At 47.8% G+C, this 16,121-nt stretch overlaps 1 long non-coding RNA gene across 1 annotated transcript in view; it reads left to right on the top strand.

The window, feature by feature from the left end:
• Window positions 1-338: 338 nt before the first annotated feature.
• The window catches only part of LOC146180250 (uncharacterized), a 437,831-nt gene continuing 422,048 nt past the window's right edge, over window positions 339-16,121 (top strand). The window contains exon 1 of the long non-coding RNA XR_014700800.1: window positions 339-431. This is a non-coding gene — a long non-coding RNA (uncharacterized LOC146180250). The remainder of the gene's footprint in view (window positions 432-16,121) is intronic.

Below are 16,121 nucleotides of genomic sequence, written 5' to 3' on the forward strand. Positions count from 1 at the left end.
CGTTCACAACTTGACGGCACTCGGAATATCTTGCATCGCGTTCTAGTTCAGTTGCAGTAGTTGTAAGCCGGGTACAACTCCACATTCCCAGCAAATTGAGCGCAAATATCAAGATAGTAAAGGTCGAAACCGCACGCCTGCAAGCAAGGCCAGCAGAATCCAAACCACAGAAACGACCCGCAAGTCAAAATTCACGTGAGAAAGCCTCGCTGTGACGCAATATCCGCCTAAACTTGGACACCACCTAAAGATTGAAATCGAACCTGCCCTCAAAAAATTAAAATGAGCCAATTCATGGAGAATGCCTTCACGCTCCCGCGTTCTGCATTTTCTGCGCAGTTACAAATAACTACGGCTGTTATGCACTGCTAGCATTGTTTTTGTTGTGGCTTGGTGCGGCTAGCACACTTTGTTCACCCGCCGATTCCAAAGTGCAGCCATGAAATTAGGAGACGCCTGCTTCTGGGAAAAAAAGCCATGGCTAGCCTTGACCGCCTAGTAAAGAGCAGAGACATTAGTCTGCCAACCAAGATCCGTATAACTCGTGCTATGGTCTTTCCTGTTGTGATGTATGGATGCGAGAGTTGGACTGTGAAGAAGGCTGAGCGCCGAAGAATTGACGCGTTTGAATTGTGGTGCCGGCGGAGACTCTTGAGAGTTCCTTGGACGGCCAGAAGATAAATCAGTCGATATTGTCGACCATAAACCCTGACTGCTCATCGGAGGGTCAAATTCTAAAGTTAAAGCTCAGCTACTTTGGTCATCTCATGAGAAGAGAAGAGTCGCTGGAGAAAGATTTGATGTTGGAAAAGGTTGAGGGTCACCGGAGAAGGGGTAGGCAGCGAACGCGATGGTTAGATGGCATCCTCGAGGCGCTGCAGATGAAGTTATGGGATGTTAGGTAGATAGCGAGAGACCGGAAAGCGTGGCGTGATATGGTCCACAGGCTCACGAAGAGTCGGACACGACAGAACTGAACTTGTTTCTATAGTGAAACTTTTCGATGCACCGACACATTTCAGGTGGTGCTGCTTAAACTTGGCGCGCTTTCGGGTATGAGGGTGGAGAGGAAACAGCTCTGTACAGCAGCAGGACGGTCGAGTGTTTTAAACGAGACTGACAGGATGGCTCCGCGCCGACTAACTAAAGTGGAGCCTTATGTCTGAGGGACATCCTTCTCAGCATTGCTGGACGTCTCGCCAGTAAGCCGTGCAACGTCTATGTTACTGATAAAAGAGTGCCTACCTGAGCTTTAAATCAGGAGCTAATTTGTAAACGATGTGCAGCGTGCTTAGTTGTAAAACCTATAGGGCAAAACTTTTGCACTCGAGCATATATATCGTGCGACATACCTACGCTTGTGGAAACGTCGTGAGTGTTGTTTTTTAATGGCCAGCCGCTGATCTTTCTCTCTTGAGCTTTACGGCAACTACAGCCTATAGAAGGAATGTCTGTATGCACTGTGCAATAGCTGCTAAATAACTTAAGATTTAGTGCTCTCCTTCCGCTTTGACAAACAAGGACAGCACATTGGGCATGTTGGTTATATATATGTGACCGAACAGCGCTGAACAACCGGACAAAAAGGAGATAAGAGGAAAAATAAAAAGCGCTAGTTTTTTTCTTGACCCGTTCTTCTGCGCTGTTCTGCCACGAATTTGACATACCGCCGCCGTGAAACAGTTGAGCTGTGATGGTGATGATTTATTGACTATTCCCTTTGTAACGGGTGGGCACCGTTTTGGTGCCCCAGCCGTAAGAAAAGAAAAACAAACACTGCACAACAAAGAGTACACAACACACATCCAACACTTTGGTGACAGCAGCACATTCTGTTGTTCAAAACAGCATACTGGCAGGTCATGCAAGCCACAGGCTCTAATAAAACATTATCTAAGCAAAAGTAAGATGAAAACAAAATTGCTATTGCTATGTACTTGGACTGCATTATTGACAGTGAGTTAATGCCAAAGCTACACTAGAGCCATGCAGCACCTTATAGTACATGATACTGATCTTATGTCTCGCACTGAAGCCCTTATCATGCTCTTAGATTATCATTTTAAAGTAGCTTTAAATGCATGCTTGTTAATACAGTGATAGCCATAAATTGAATTTATGGCATCATGCTTACATGCAAGGCTTCTGATAGCCGCTGGGCACACGATGGGGGCTACAGCAGAAACCTGTACCTGGTCATCTACAAGCAATTGTGTAATTAATACGTTTAGTTTGTTGTGAAAGTTGTGTTATGTTTCTGTATGTCAATGCCGTTCTTATTGAAGGTTAACATTTGGCTTGCGACAGCAAACACATGTGTCTATCCATCCTAACAGCTGTGCAGATGGCGCTTTTAGTGTGTTGTGAAAGTATTTGTGTTCTGCTTCTGTATGGCAATGCCTTTCTCGTTGAAGACTAGCGTGACTTCATTGAATTGTTTCAGATACCATTTGCTGTAGCCGATTTCGTAGGCCAACATGAAGCAGCACTTTGAACATGCGGGCAAAACTTCCTTTGGCAAAACTGTCAACATCCCTTTGCATTTCATTTCTTTGGTGTGGCTAAAATTAGGTATCCGCAGCCGCTGCCTTTAGCCGGCTTCCGCACTCGCACACACAAGCACCCCCTTTAACTCACAGCTACCAGCGCGCTCCTGACCCACACACAGACACAGCTGCATTGGAAGAGGCAGTACTGTATTATTATCTATATTGTTATATTGAATCATAATTGTCAGTGTTGAAGTTGTTTGAGCATCATGTGATTTTAAACACGCAGGACTTTCCTTGGACTGTAATGTTTCTAGTTTGTGTACGTGTAGAATGTAGAACTGGCTTAAACAATCCTTATAAAGCAAATGTTTTGTCACATTGTCCACCACATTACTGTTTATCATTGTCCCTTGAAGTAAATAGCTAGTGTAAGGTGTTTATTGGAGCACCAAGACCGTAAGCGACGTCCGCAAACCAAAGCGACGGGGGTAGCGTTCGAATCAACAGTGCAGTGCCAACAAGGCTCCAGCTCCACTTCGTCTACCTCTTCGGAGTGGCGCGCGAGCTGATGGCGATCGGGATTACTACAATACCCCCCGGCGGAAAAGGAGCCATCCTGGCGACTCATGGTGAGGAAAGGGTAGGGGGATCATAATACGGCTTGAGGCGGTCGACATGTACAGTTTCTCGGCCGCGGCGGCGATGATCTGGAGATGGGTTCAAGGGCTCTACTGCGTAATTGACGGGAGAAGATTGTTCGAGAATGCGGTAAGGTCCATGATAGCGCGATAGGAGTTTGGATGAGAGGCCGGGTGCAGAGAAAGGCACCCAGAGCCAAACGAGGGCACCTGAGGGATATGAAGGCGCTTGATTTGTAGGGTCCCGGTTATGCTTTTGTTGAGCCTCGTTCTTTGTTGTGAAGGAGCGCGCCAATTGTCGGCATTCTTCGGCAAATGTGTGCGCTTCAGACAGTAGAGTGGTCTCTGAAGCGTCGGGGTGGTAGGGCAGGATAGTATCCATGGTGGACGTGGGTTCACGACCATATAAAAGAAAGAAGGGGGAGAACCCGGTCGTAGTCAGCGTAGCCGTATTGTAGGCGTACGTTACCAAAGGCAGCACTTGCTCCCAATTAGAGTGAGCGCTATCAACGTACATGGCTAGCATGTCACTAAGAGTGCGATTAAATCGCTCAGTCATGCCGTTCGTTTGGGGTTGATACGCTGTGGTGCTCCGGTGAATGATCTGGCGCTGTTTGAGGAGGGCTTCGACGGTGGAAAGAAACGCACGTCCGCGGTCACTGATCAATTCTTTCGGTGCGCCGTGACGAAGAACGAGGCGATGCAGAATGAACGAAGCAACATCCCGTGCGGTGGCAGACTGCAAGGCCGATGTTTCCACGTAACGGGTTAGGTGGTCAACGGCTACGATGACCCAGCGGTTGTTAGCCGACGTGGTCGGAAGCGGGCCATACAGATCGATACCGACACGGTCAAAAGGGCGGCTGGGGCCAGGCAATGGCTGCAACGGAGCGGCTGGCTGAGGGGATGGATTCTTGCGACGTTGGCAGACGGTACAGGATCGGATGTACTGACGAATGAAGCGGTACATGCCGCGCCAGTAATATCTCATACGCAGTCGAGAATAGGTTTTCATGACACCTGCGTGGCCGCATTGGGGATCGGCGTGGAAAGAGGCGCAGATTTCAGCACGGAGATGTCGCGGAATCACGAGAAGCCACTTTCGCCCTGTAGGATGGTAATTGCGGCGGTATAAAAGTCCATCACGAGTGGCGAAGTGGTGGGCCTGACGACGAAGTGAACGTGACGGAGACAGCTCTGCGGGCGTAGACAGGAATGTTAAGAGGGAGGATATCCATGGATCCTTCTGCTGCTCAGATTTCATGTTGGCAATGCTGAGCGGCGACATATCGTAGGCACAAACGAAGCCAGCCGTCGAGTCGTTAGGAAGCGGTGAACGGGAAAGGGCATCAACGTCGGTGTGCTTGTGTCCAGATCGATAGATGACGCGGATATCGTACTCCTGAAGACGTAACGCCCAGCGGGCGAGGCGGCCGGAGGGGTCTTTGAGGGAGGATAGCCAACAGAGCGCGTGGTGGTCGGTAACAACGTAGAATGGGCGACCATAAATATAAGGACGAAACTTGGTAATGGCCCATATGATGGCCAGACACTCCTTTTCGGTCACAGAATAGTTCGATTCCGCTTTCGTGAGGGTACGACTAGCGTACGCGACGACATACTCGGAATATCCAGGTTTCCGTTGAGCAAGAACAGCGCCCAGACCTACGCCGCTTGCATCAGTGTGTATTTCTGTCGAGCAGGCAGGGTCAAAATGGCGGAGTATAGGGGGCGAGACCAGTAGACGGCGTAGTGTACTGAACGCAGCATCACAGGCTGGTGACCAAGAGGAGAGGTTCGGGCCTCCGGCGAGAAGTTGCGTTAAAGGGGCGATGATACTGGCGAAGTTGCGGATAAAACGGCGGAAATACGAACATAGACCGATAAAACTGCGAAGTTCTTTCAAGGTTGTGGGCTTGGGGAAGTCTGCGACGGCACGAAGTTTGGTAGGATCCGGTAGAACGCCATCCTTGGATATGACGTGACCAAGTATTGTGAGCTTGGTAGCGGCAAAGTGACATTTCTTCAAGTTGAGCTGTAGGCCGGCTTCAGTAAGGCACGTAAGGACACGCTGAAGGCGCAGAAGGTGGGAAGGGAAATATTTCGAGAAAACGACAATGTCATCTAGATAACAAAGACACGTTTCCCATTTGAGCCCACTGAGAATGTTATCCATCATTCTCTCGAAGGTGGCGGGGGCGTTGCACAGTCCGAACGGCATCACATTGAATTCATACAAGCCATCGGGAGTGATGAAGGCTATTGTCGGGCGGTCAGCGGAAGCCATCGGTACTTGCCAATAGCGCAAATCTAGCGACGAAAAGAACTCCGCTCCTTGCAAACAATTTAGCGTGTCGTCAATTCGTGGTAGTGGGTAAACATCTTTGCGGGTTATCTTATTCAGACGCCGGTAGTCCACACAGAAGCGGATCGTGCCATCTTTCTTCGTCACCAACACTACGGGGGAGGCCCAAGGGCTATGAGATGGTCGTATGATGCCCCGTTGAAGAATATCGGCGACATTGTCACGAATGACGCGGCGCTCAGTGGGCGACACGCGATATGGTCGCTGCCGCAGGGAAGCATGAGGACCAGTGTCGATTGCATGAGAAACGGTCAAGGCGCGGCCCAAGGAAGGCTGGGACACGTCAAAAGATGCACTGAAGCGCTGAAGGAGGGTGACTATTTGGTCCCGTTGGGCGGACGGAAGGTCGGTCGCGATAGCTTGATGAAGGGCGTCGACAGGAAGCTCATCACTCGTAGCAGCACAAGACGTCAGAGCAGCGACGTGAGGAAAAACTTCAGGTTCGGATAACATGTAAGTGCGATCAGGGTCCAGCTCTTCAATGTAGCCGAGGCACTCCCCGCGAAGAACAGCCGTGGGGCAGGGAAAAGGGTTGGAAGCATAGATGACACAGCTGCCATCAGAAATCGTTAGAACGGCGAAAGGAAGAAGGAGGCGGTTATGGTGGGCGGAGGCGAGTTTGGGCGTAAAGAGAGCAGGACTAGGGAGAGCAGATGTCGAAATAAGGGGAACGAGAACCGAAGAAAAGGGAGGAATGTCGGTGTCTGCAGCTACAAGGAGTTTAGCAGGGCACACAGGCGGGTCACACAGGGAAACATTACACACAGGGGAAAGCTCAACTTCAGCACGGGCACAATCAATCACAGCACTGTGAGTCGACAGAAAGTCGTAGCCGAGGATGATGTCGTGGGAGCAGTCGTAAAACACCACCATCTCGACGAGATACGTAATGTCTTTGATGCAAACTCGTACCGTGCACGCTGCCACAGGGGTGATGCGCTCTGAACTGGCCGTACGAAGCGAAAAGGCAGAAAGCGGCGTCGTGACCTTGCGAATTTTGCGGCGAAGGGCATCACTAATTACGAAAACGGCAGCACCTTTGTCCACCAGCGCAAGAACTGGAAAACCTTCTACGAACACTTCAATGACGTTGGCGGGAGAAGGCGGAGGACTTAACGAGTTCGTCAAACGCGCAGTTCTTGCCTCCGGAACTGCGGCATTTAGTTTTCCCCTTGCGTAGGGCCCTGTCGCCGGAGCATTGGCGAAATGGAACGTCGGCGAGGCGAAGGCGAACGGCGTGTCGAGTACTGAGGCCGAGGTGGAGACGGTCCAGAAGAGACGTTGCTCAAGGGCGGCTCGGGATCGTAGTGGTACTGACGGACTGTGTTTTCAGGATGAAGCGGGCGCTGACGGCAAAGGCGAGCGACGTGACCCGGGAGCCCGCAAGCATAGCAAATTGGGCGATTGTCGGCGGTTCGCCATGGGTTCGTAATGCGGCGTCGCGGTCGAGGGATTGGAGACTGAGGGGCCATGAAACGAGGTGGAGCATAAAATGTAGGGCCGTTCTGGTAAGACGATGTAGGAAGCGGACCGCGCGTCCCAGCGGTTACCTGAGCATGAGTGGGGCTTGCACAGGAGCGATGGGAACACTAGAAGGCAGCGCTTCGGCGACTTTCTCCTCGATAACTTGGCGGATAGCCGGCGAGATGGATGGCGCGGTGGCCGGCGCTAATTGCGAAGTGCAGACGGTCGGCTGAACTGGATGGAGGAGGGACAGCTGGCGTGCAACTTCTTCGCGAATGAGGTCTTGGATATTCTGTATAAATTGAGACTGTTCCGCAGACGGCGTAGCCAGTGCCAAGCCAGCAATGCCGGCAGGTTCGGCAGCCCGCCGCGTAGAAGCGCGTTGCTTTCGTAGCTCGTCAACCCTCTGGCACAGGGTTATAATGTCGGATACGGAAGTAGGGTCCCTGGCCGACATCATATAGTACGCATCAACAGTGAGACCTTTTAGAACACGTGTGGCTCTTTCGGGCTCGGGCATGGACGGATTGACCCGCTTGCAGAGGTCAACCACGTCCTCAATGTAGCTGGTAAACGTTTCCTCGGGAATTTGAAGCCGTGCATGGAGGCGTTGTTCGGCGCGGAGTTTACGTACCGCAAGACGGCCGAAGACATCTGCGAAGTTCTTCTTGAAGACAGACCACGTCAGAAGATCGGCTTCGTGGTTTCGAAACCACAGATTCGCCACGTCCGTGAGGTAGAAGAGGACGTTGCTCAGTTTTATGGAATCGTCCCAGCGGTTGTAAGTGCTGACGCGCTCGAAAGAGGCCAGCCAGTCGTCAACGTCATGATCGTCGGTACCACTGAAGAAAGGTGGGTCACGGGGGCGTTGTGCCCCGGGACAGAAGATGGTGGCAGGAGTGGCAGGGATGGGCGCCGATGGTTAGCTGGGAGCGTCCTGCATGGTTGTGACCGAAGGCGGTAGCGTGCGGTTCCGAAGTTCCAGGGTGAAATTTGCGAAGAGGACTGGAGCGACGACCGAGACACCTCAACCAAGTGTAAGGTGTTTATTGGAGCACCAAGACCGTAAGCAACGTCCGCAAACCAAAGCGACGGGGGTAGCGTTCGAATCAACAGTGCAGTGCCAACAAGGCTCCGGCTCCACTTCGTCTACCTCTTCGGGTCGGCGCGCGAGCTGGTGGCGATCGGGATTACTACACTAGTATTTTAAGATTACAAGATCGTCCACTCTTAGCTTGAATATGAGAATGTGTGGCATGTACTTTGTGAAATGGCATTGCATCCGTCACAGCCGTGCATCAAAGCTAAGTGGCTTGTTTGTAGAGGGACCAGCAGCTCCAGCTTCAGGTCGTCTGCTTCTTTGCTCCGGTGTGCAGACGCTCATTGAGGCAAAGTGGTTTATGTGTAGAGAAACCACGAGCTTCTGTGTCACATCTGTTTGTTTGTTGCGGTGTGCAGATGCGCATCGAGGCAAAATGGCTTATGCGTATAGGAACCGCGAGCTGCTGCTTAACGTCATTTGCCTCTTTACTACAGTGCACAGCCGTGCATTGGGGCTAAGTGGCTTGTGCATGGAGGGTCCAGGAGCTGGAGCTTCAAGTTGTCTGCCTCTTCACTCTGGTAGGCAGGTGCGTATCGAGGCAAAGTGGCTTATACATAGAGAGACCAGGAGCTGTTGTGTGACGTCGTCTGCATATTAGCTATGGTGCGCATCCGCATATCGAAACACAATGTTCATGTGTAAAGGTACCATGAGTTGCTGCTTCACATCTTCTGCCTCTGCTACGGTGCGCAAGCATGCATCAAGACAAAGTGGTTTATGCGTAGAGGGATCAAGAGGTGCTGCTTTCCTATATCCTGCGCCAAACTCCCGGACGATCGGTTATCTTCACTGATTCCAGAGCATGTCTGCTAATCCTGAATAACCTGCTGAAGAAAACCAATCATCCTATTTTTCTTGACATCTGGTATCTAAATCATTTGGCTATTGCCGCAGGCCACTACATAACATTTCAGTGGATACCAGCTCACTGTGGCATTAAAGCCAATGAAAAAGGAGATGAAGCGGCTCGTAAAGGCCAACAACATCAAAGATACATTCGGACCGTCTTCACGAAATTTGGTGCATCCCAACTGGCTGAACAATTTGCTACTGAAACAAAGTATCGACTTTGAAGCTTGCCGACATATCACTACTAATTTCTTTATTCAATTGACCCACATCTGGGATCAAGACTCCCTCCGAAATTTCCTCGCGAACTAGAAACTCTTTACCACAGACTTCGCCTTAACTGTGCATATACAAATGGCTTGCGCTACCGTTTTGGTGAAATGAACAGTCCGCATTGTGACAACTGTAGCAACAGAGACTCGCAATGAACTTGTTATTTACGTATTTGAAAGACATTGAACTCCTTGACAAACTCTACATTCCCCTTGCATGTTTCCCTCATGCATTTTTCAAGCTATGAACTCTATAAGCACATTTGTCGGATCATGCATTTCATCATTTCATTTTATATTATTACTCCACGAATGGGAGCAGTTAGGGATAAGGGTAGATGGAGAATACCTCAGTAATCTGCGATTTGCTGATGACATTGCCTTGCTAAGCAACTCGGGGGATGAACTGCAAATAATGATTGATGACTTAGACAGGAGAAGTAGAAAGGTAGGCTTGAAAATCAATATGCAGAAGACTAAGGTAATGTTCAACAGTCTCGGGAAGGAACAGCAGTTTACATTAGGTAGCGAAGTACTGGAAGTAGTAGGCGATTATGTCTACTTAGGGCAGGTAGTAACCGCAGATCCGGACCATGAAAAGGAAATAACAAGAAGAATAAGATTGGGATGGAGCGCATTTGGCAAGCACTCGCAGATTATGACTAGCAGCTTACCGGTATCGCTCAAGAGGAAAGTATACAACAGTTGCACATTACCTGTACTCACCTATGAGGCTGAAACGTGGAGGCTCACCAAGAGAGTTCTACTTAAGTTGAGGACACCCCAGAGGGTTATGGAACGAAAAATGGTAGGGGTAACATTAAGAGATAGGAAGCGTGCAGAGTGGGTCAGAGAAATAACTCAAGTTACCGACATTCTAGTGGAAATTAAGAAGAAGAAATGGGCATGGGCAGGACATGTAGAGCGAAGAGAGGATAACCGATGGTCGCTTAGGGTAACAAACTGGATTCCAAGAGAAGGAAAGCGTAGCAGGGAGCGGCAGAAAGTTAAGTGGGTGGATGAGGTTAAGAAGTTCGCGGGGGCCAAGTGGATGCAGCTAGCACAGAACCGGGTTAAGTGGAGAAATAAGGGAGAGACCTTCGCCCTGCAGTGGGTATAGTCAGGCTGATGATGATGATGACTCCATGAAACACCTCAACACGTAGTTAATGGCGGCATTTTATCTCTTCCTTCAATTCTATTAATTTTCATCACCATTATTTTCCAATCTTTCCCTCCCAAGTTCCCCATCCTACACAGAGTAGCATGCCAGCGATATCTAAACGCCGGCAAAATTCTCCGTTTTTCATTAAAGGGTCTCTCTCTCTCTCTCTCTCTCTCTCTCTCTCTCTCTCTCTCTCTCTCTCTCGCGGGTGGTGGAAAACGTTTGTATCAGATACAAATGCAGGAGGTTACGCACGAGCTGACCCTGATGGGGCCTGCCCTCACAAACACTAGGTGGAGCTAGAATAGCGGCTTGGGCATGTTGGTTATGCATCTTGAGGTAACAGCGCGGAACGTGGACGGAAGCACAATATTAGAGGACGACCCAACGAGCGCTGACTTTCAACAACGTTTATTTTGAAAAACCCACAACTTCTTATACCCTTACTCCACACATCACCTACAAGTGACTTGCAGATCTCAGCATAGTTATAATAATAAAAAAATAATACACGTGCCGCATAACCTTATCTTGCACACAGCGTGGTACACTCTCTGAACACTCACGGAAAAGATTGCACATTTAGCAGCTCGATTTCTTTTTGTGTTAGCAGTAGGGACGGTTTGCTTACACACCGTTCCCGCAGTCTGGCTATCTCAGCGGCTTCAATTATCTCACGAACCAGCTGCTCATTATGTTTTGCTAGCACTTTACATTGTGTGACTTGCACGGAGCAAGTTTTCGACGCGCAGTCTCTTACATGGATTCCCAAATGCTTGCTTTTTTGTTCGACGTTGTTTTTGTGTTCTTTCAGCCTGTCATTTGTGGATCTTCCAGTCTGTCCTACGTATTCCTTCCCACACTTCAAGGGTATGAAATAAACAACGCCTTCCGCGCACTCCACAAATCGACTCTGGTGGTTTGTTGCGCACCCCCTCTGCTTTTGCGATCCATCAGCGTTTACACTTCGGCAGAGGCTTCTTAATTTTTCCGGAGCAGTAAGCACAACATTTACGCCTGCTCTACGACCGATCTTTTTTAAGTGATGGGAAATGTGCACATATGGTATGGTCACAACCCTGCGTTTTTTTGTTGTCTCCCTGTCCTCGTGACCTATTTGGGCACCGACACGCTCGAGTCTTAACTTCTTATTCAAACGTTCCGCAACAGAAACAAGCAAATGTGATGGGTACCCAGCTCCTGTAAGGCGGTGAATCTGGCGATGCAAACTGTCCTCCATGGTGTGAATACATGACTTCTTTAGAGCATCAGGACTTTTTGACGGGTTAGTTGGTACATGATCTTGATTCTTATAGCGCTGACGAAACACCACAGGAAGAAAGACACAAAAGGACAGAAGCGCTTCTGTCCTTTTGTGTCTTTCTTCCTGTGGTGTTTCGTCAGCGCTATAAGAATCAAGATCTTTAGAGCATTTGACAAACAAAGGTTTGCAATGGCTCGTTTCATAAGTTTGGAATGAGCCGAGTGGAAAGGGAGTGGCGCCGGCTGAAAGAACACAAAAACAACGTCGAACAAAAAAAGCAGGCTTTTGGGGATCCATGTAAGAGACTGCACGTCGAAAACTTGCTCCGTGCAATTCACACAATGTAAAGTGCCAGCAAAACATAATGAGCAGCTGGTTCGTGAAATAATTGAAGCCACTGAGATAGCCAGACTGCAGGAACGGTGTGTAATACCCCAGTCACACGGTCGTTTTCAAAGGTGATTGAGTCGATAGCCTTTGAGATTTTCAATCGCGATCGAACTCGAAGGAGTTGTGCCACTGCTACACGGCAAAACTCGAAGGCTATTGAAATAGTTCTGGTGTTTGGCGCCAAACCTTTGTGGCGCCACAATCGTTGCTTTCAGTTTTGCTTAAAGAACTAAAATCTCTCTATAAATGCAAAATAAAATATAACTGTTACCTTTTTTTGGTAACTGCACATGTTTAGCTGTTATTCAAGGGCAACTTTTATTATTTTTTTTTTTTTACGCTGACGCGTTCATACGGCTGTGCATTTCATTGTGTTTGGTTTTCTCGGTGGCGCATGTTACAGTAGTAGAGAGTACATAAATAATGTGCCTTAAACAAGAGCGATGCCATTTTAAAACTATTACGGATATTACTTAGTATTTTACCGCGTAAATTAAAGATATAAAATAATAACGCTTCTTCACGTTTTTGTATCACAAACGCGGTGTGCACTTGCGTGCGTGACGCTCCTCGGGTCAGCGCTAGCAACCTTGTGCAATGTTCGAAGGCCTTCGAGATCTCGATAGAGTTCTGAGGTGTTCCGTTGACTTAATGAGCTATCGACTCAATGACCATTGAAAACGCCAGTGTGGCAGCTTTCGAAGGCCTTTGAGTCGATAGACAGTCGGTTCGAGGGCCTTTAAAATGCCCGTGTGACAGCGGTATAAGCAAACTGTCAATACTGCTAACACAAAAAGAATTCGAGCTGCTAAATGTGCAATCTTTTCCGTGAGTGTTGTGAGTGCACCACGCTGTGTGCTAGAAAAGGTTATGCGGCACGTGTATTTATTATTTTTTTATTATAACTATGCTGAGATGTGCAAGTCACTTGTACGTGATGTGTGGCGTAAGGGTATAAGAAGTTGTGGGTTTTCCAAAATAAACGTTGTTGAAAGTCAGCGCTCGTTGTGTCGTATTCTAATCTTATGCTTCCGTCCACGTTCCGCGCTGTTACCTCAAGACTAGGTGGAGGTCCCTAGTTTGGGACGCCAGTGGCGTTAGAGGGGCTAGAAACAGCTACTCCACGCTGTCTGCATCTTCGCTATGGCGTGCAGCTGCGATGGACGCAGCGGTATCTCGGAAAGCACATGCCACGCATTCGCGTGTTGAGCCTAAAATGGACGACTGTGTGCATGCTATATCTCTGTAATACGTTTAGCCAATTTACCTGTTATACGATTGGCCAATTTACAGAAAAATACCACCCGTCGAACAGGTAACACTAATCCTTGGAAAGTGAGAACTTTCAGAAAAACTGTGCTGTTTAGACTCTTCAGAACAACTTGCCCAGGTTACTAAACAGATTACGCCAAGATCATTTGCTGCTTGTATACACCCCTTTCAAAGAAATTCGACAGTATTTAAAAAACGCTAGGCAGTTTTTCTCTCTTTTTTTTTTTACTTTCCTGCCCTTCAAGTTAACCCGCCCCGTTATTTCTAATAGTGTGCCTTGTTAATGAATAGTATCCGTTTTCTTCTTACTTCCTTTCTTCAAATCAAAGTATTTCTATTTTTTTGCCTCACCATTGTCGCATGTATTTTTATTGTTTTTGCAGGATAAGTGAAACTGCATTTTTGATTTTTTTTCTTTTTGCCGAGAATCACTGGGTATTTCTTCCTGCATGAGTAGCTATTTTTGAACTTTTTGTTAAGTAGCTTTTTTTTTTCCTTATTGAATGAAGTGTCTTGTACGCTACTTCGTATAGTTATTGCGTTGTTTCTGAAAAGAATGGGTCCTTACTTTCAGAATACCTTTTGGGTTGTGAATATGTATTCTCTTTTTTTTTCTGCAACAATGCCGTTGGGGCGCTGTTTCAGTGTATGAGGGTCCGTGGCTCATCAAACTGTCTCTTATGACAGCTTTTTCTGCAGGCATCCATTGTCTTTTATTCCTTATGAGACACAAAAAAGGCATTATATTTATTCATAGAATGAAGCTAGGCAAAGTTGGATAAATTATAGCGCACCTCATATGTTTGCCAGCAAAGAAAAGCCGCTCCTGAAAATCAGAAGCATTAAATGTCATAGGATCCTTATTCATATACATGCTACTGACAAGTCAGGTTCTTCACCCTCAGAATTGCCAGTCAAACAACCACAGTCTGTAATAGTAGTCTAACTTGCTCTTTCTCTGCAGGCTTGAGTCAGATGTGTGTTCCATTGCTGTGGATGGGACAGGCGTGAACCTTGGGATTTTAAGCTTGCTACAAGTATGGTCTTGTAGTTTAAAAGTAAGATGGTACTACTCATCATCATCATCATCAGCCTGACTATACCCACTGCAGGGCGAAGGCCTCTCCCATATTTCTCCCCCTAACCCGGTTATGTGCTAGCTGCATCCACTTGACCCCTGCGAACTTCTTAACTTCATCCGCCCACCTAACTTTCTGCCGCCCGCTGCTACGCTTTCCTTCCCTTGGAATCCAGTTTGTTACCCTAAGCGACCATTGGTTATCCTCTCTTCGCACTACATGTTCTGCCCATGCCCATTTCTTCTTCTTAATTTCCACTAGAATGTCGGTAACTTGAGTTATTTCTCTGCCCACTCTGCACGCTTCCTATCTCTTAATGTTACCCTACCATTTTTCGTTCCATAGCCATCTGGGTTGTCCTCAACTTATGTAGAACTCTCTTGGTCAGCCTCCACGTTTCAGCCCCATAGGTGAGAACAGGTAAGATGCAACTGTTGTATACTTTCCTCTTGAGCGATACCGGTAAGCTGCTAGTCATAATCTGAAAAGCCAAAGAAAGCTTTCTGAAAAGCCAAAGAATTTGACAACTCCCATGCCGTATGTTCTTTACATTTTGTAACAACATACAAGCCTGGGGAACAGCTCAAATCCAATTTCTTTTTTGTGAGGTCAGCTTCAGCTTTGTTTGTGCCAGAAAAGATGTTACAGAACTAATTGGGCATTATACAGCCTCTCACGCATGATCGTCTGTTGTTTAGTTTGTTTTATTGTTTTGCTTTTAAGCTTCCGAAATAAAAATGTATGCTCCAGGTTGACACCTTGGCAGTGCTCCTAGACGACATTCTTGTCGAGCCTGATGACTTAAGGGAGCATGCTGCTACATTGGGCGGTGGATTAGCAACAAAAGATTGCATCCTTGACTATCTCGCTAGCTGCCTAGTCAAGAAATTATCATCCATGCCTTGCTGCAGTTGTGTGCAAACAATGAAGAGCCTAGAATGGGACTCGTGTGCTCTGATACTTGCTAAGTCAAGAGGCTTCTTCCAAGTGCCATCAAGCTGGCTGCTCGGCCTATTGAAAACTGTTGACACTCATGTGGAAGAGCTATAAATGCGATTACGTGTGAAAATGTGTATACAAGCTTATGGAGAAGGTGTTCATTGACAGCTGCACTGCCTCGGCTGGTGTTGGCTGTGCATCGCATTATGTGAGCACCACAGCAGAGGTGGTGCACCTTTTCTCTTAAGGTGTCACTTACACTTCTTTCATCATCATCATCATCATCATCAGCCTCACTATACCCACTGCAGGGCGAAGGCCTCTCCCATATTGCTCCAATTAACTCAGTTCTGTGCTAGCTGCATCCACTTGACCCCTGCAAACTTCTTAACCTCATCCGCCCACCTAACTTTCTGCCGCCCGCTGCTACGCTTTCCTTCCCTTGGAATCCAGTTTGTTACCCTAAGCGACCATCGGTTATCCTCTATTCGCACTACATGTTCTGCCCATGCCCATTTCTTCTTCTTAATTTCCACTAGAATGTCGGTAACTTGAGTTATTTCTCTGACCCACTCTGCACGCTTCCTATCTCTTAATGTTACCCTACCATTTTTCGTTCCATAGCCATCTGTGTTGTCCTCAACTTATGTAGAACTCTCTTGGTTAGCCTCCACGTTTCAGCCCCATAGGTGAGAACAGGTAAGATGCAACTGTTGTATACTTTCCTCTTGAGCGATACCGGTAAGCTGCTAGTCATAATCTGCGAGTGCTTGCCAAATGCGCTCCATATCCCAATCTTATTCTTCTTGTTATTTCCTTTTCATGGTCCG

The sequence above is a fragment of the Amblyomma maculatum genome, chromosome 9 (assembly GCF_055883805.1).
Source record: "Amblyomma maculatum isolate TAMU_Amacu chromosome 9, ASM5588380v1, whole genome shotgun sequence".
Classification (NCBI taxonomy): Eukaryota; Metazoa; Arthropoda; class Arachnida; order Ixodida; family Ixodidae; genus Amblyomma; species Amblyomma maculatum.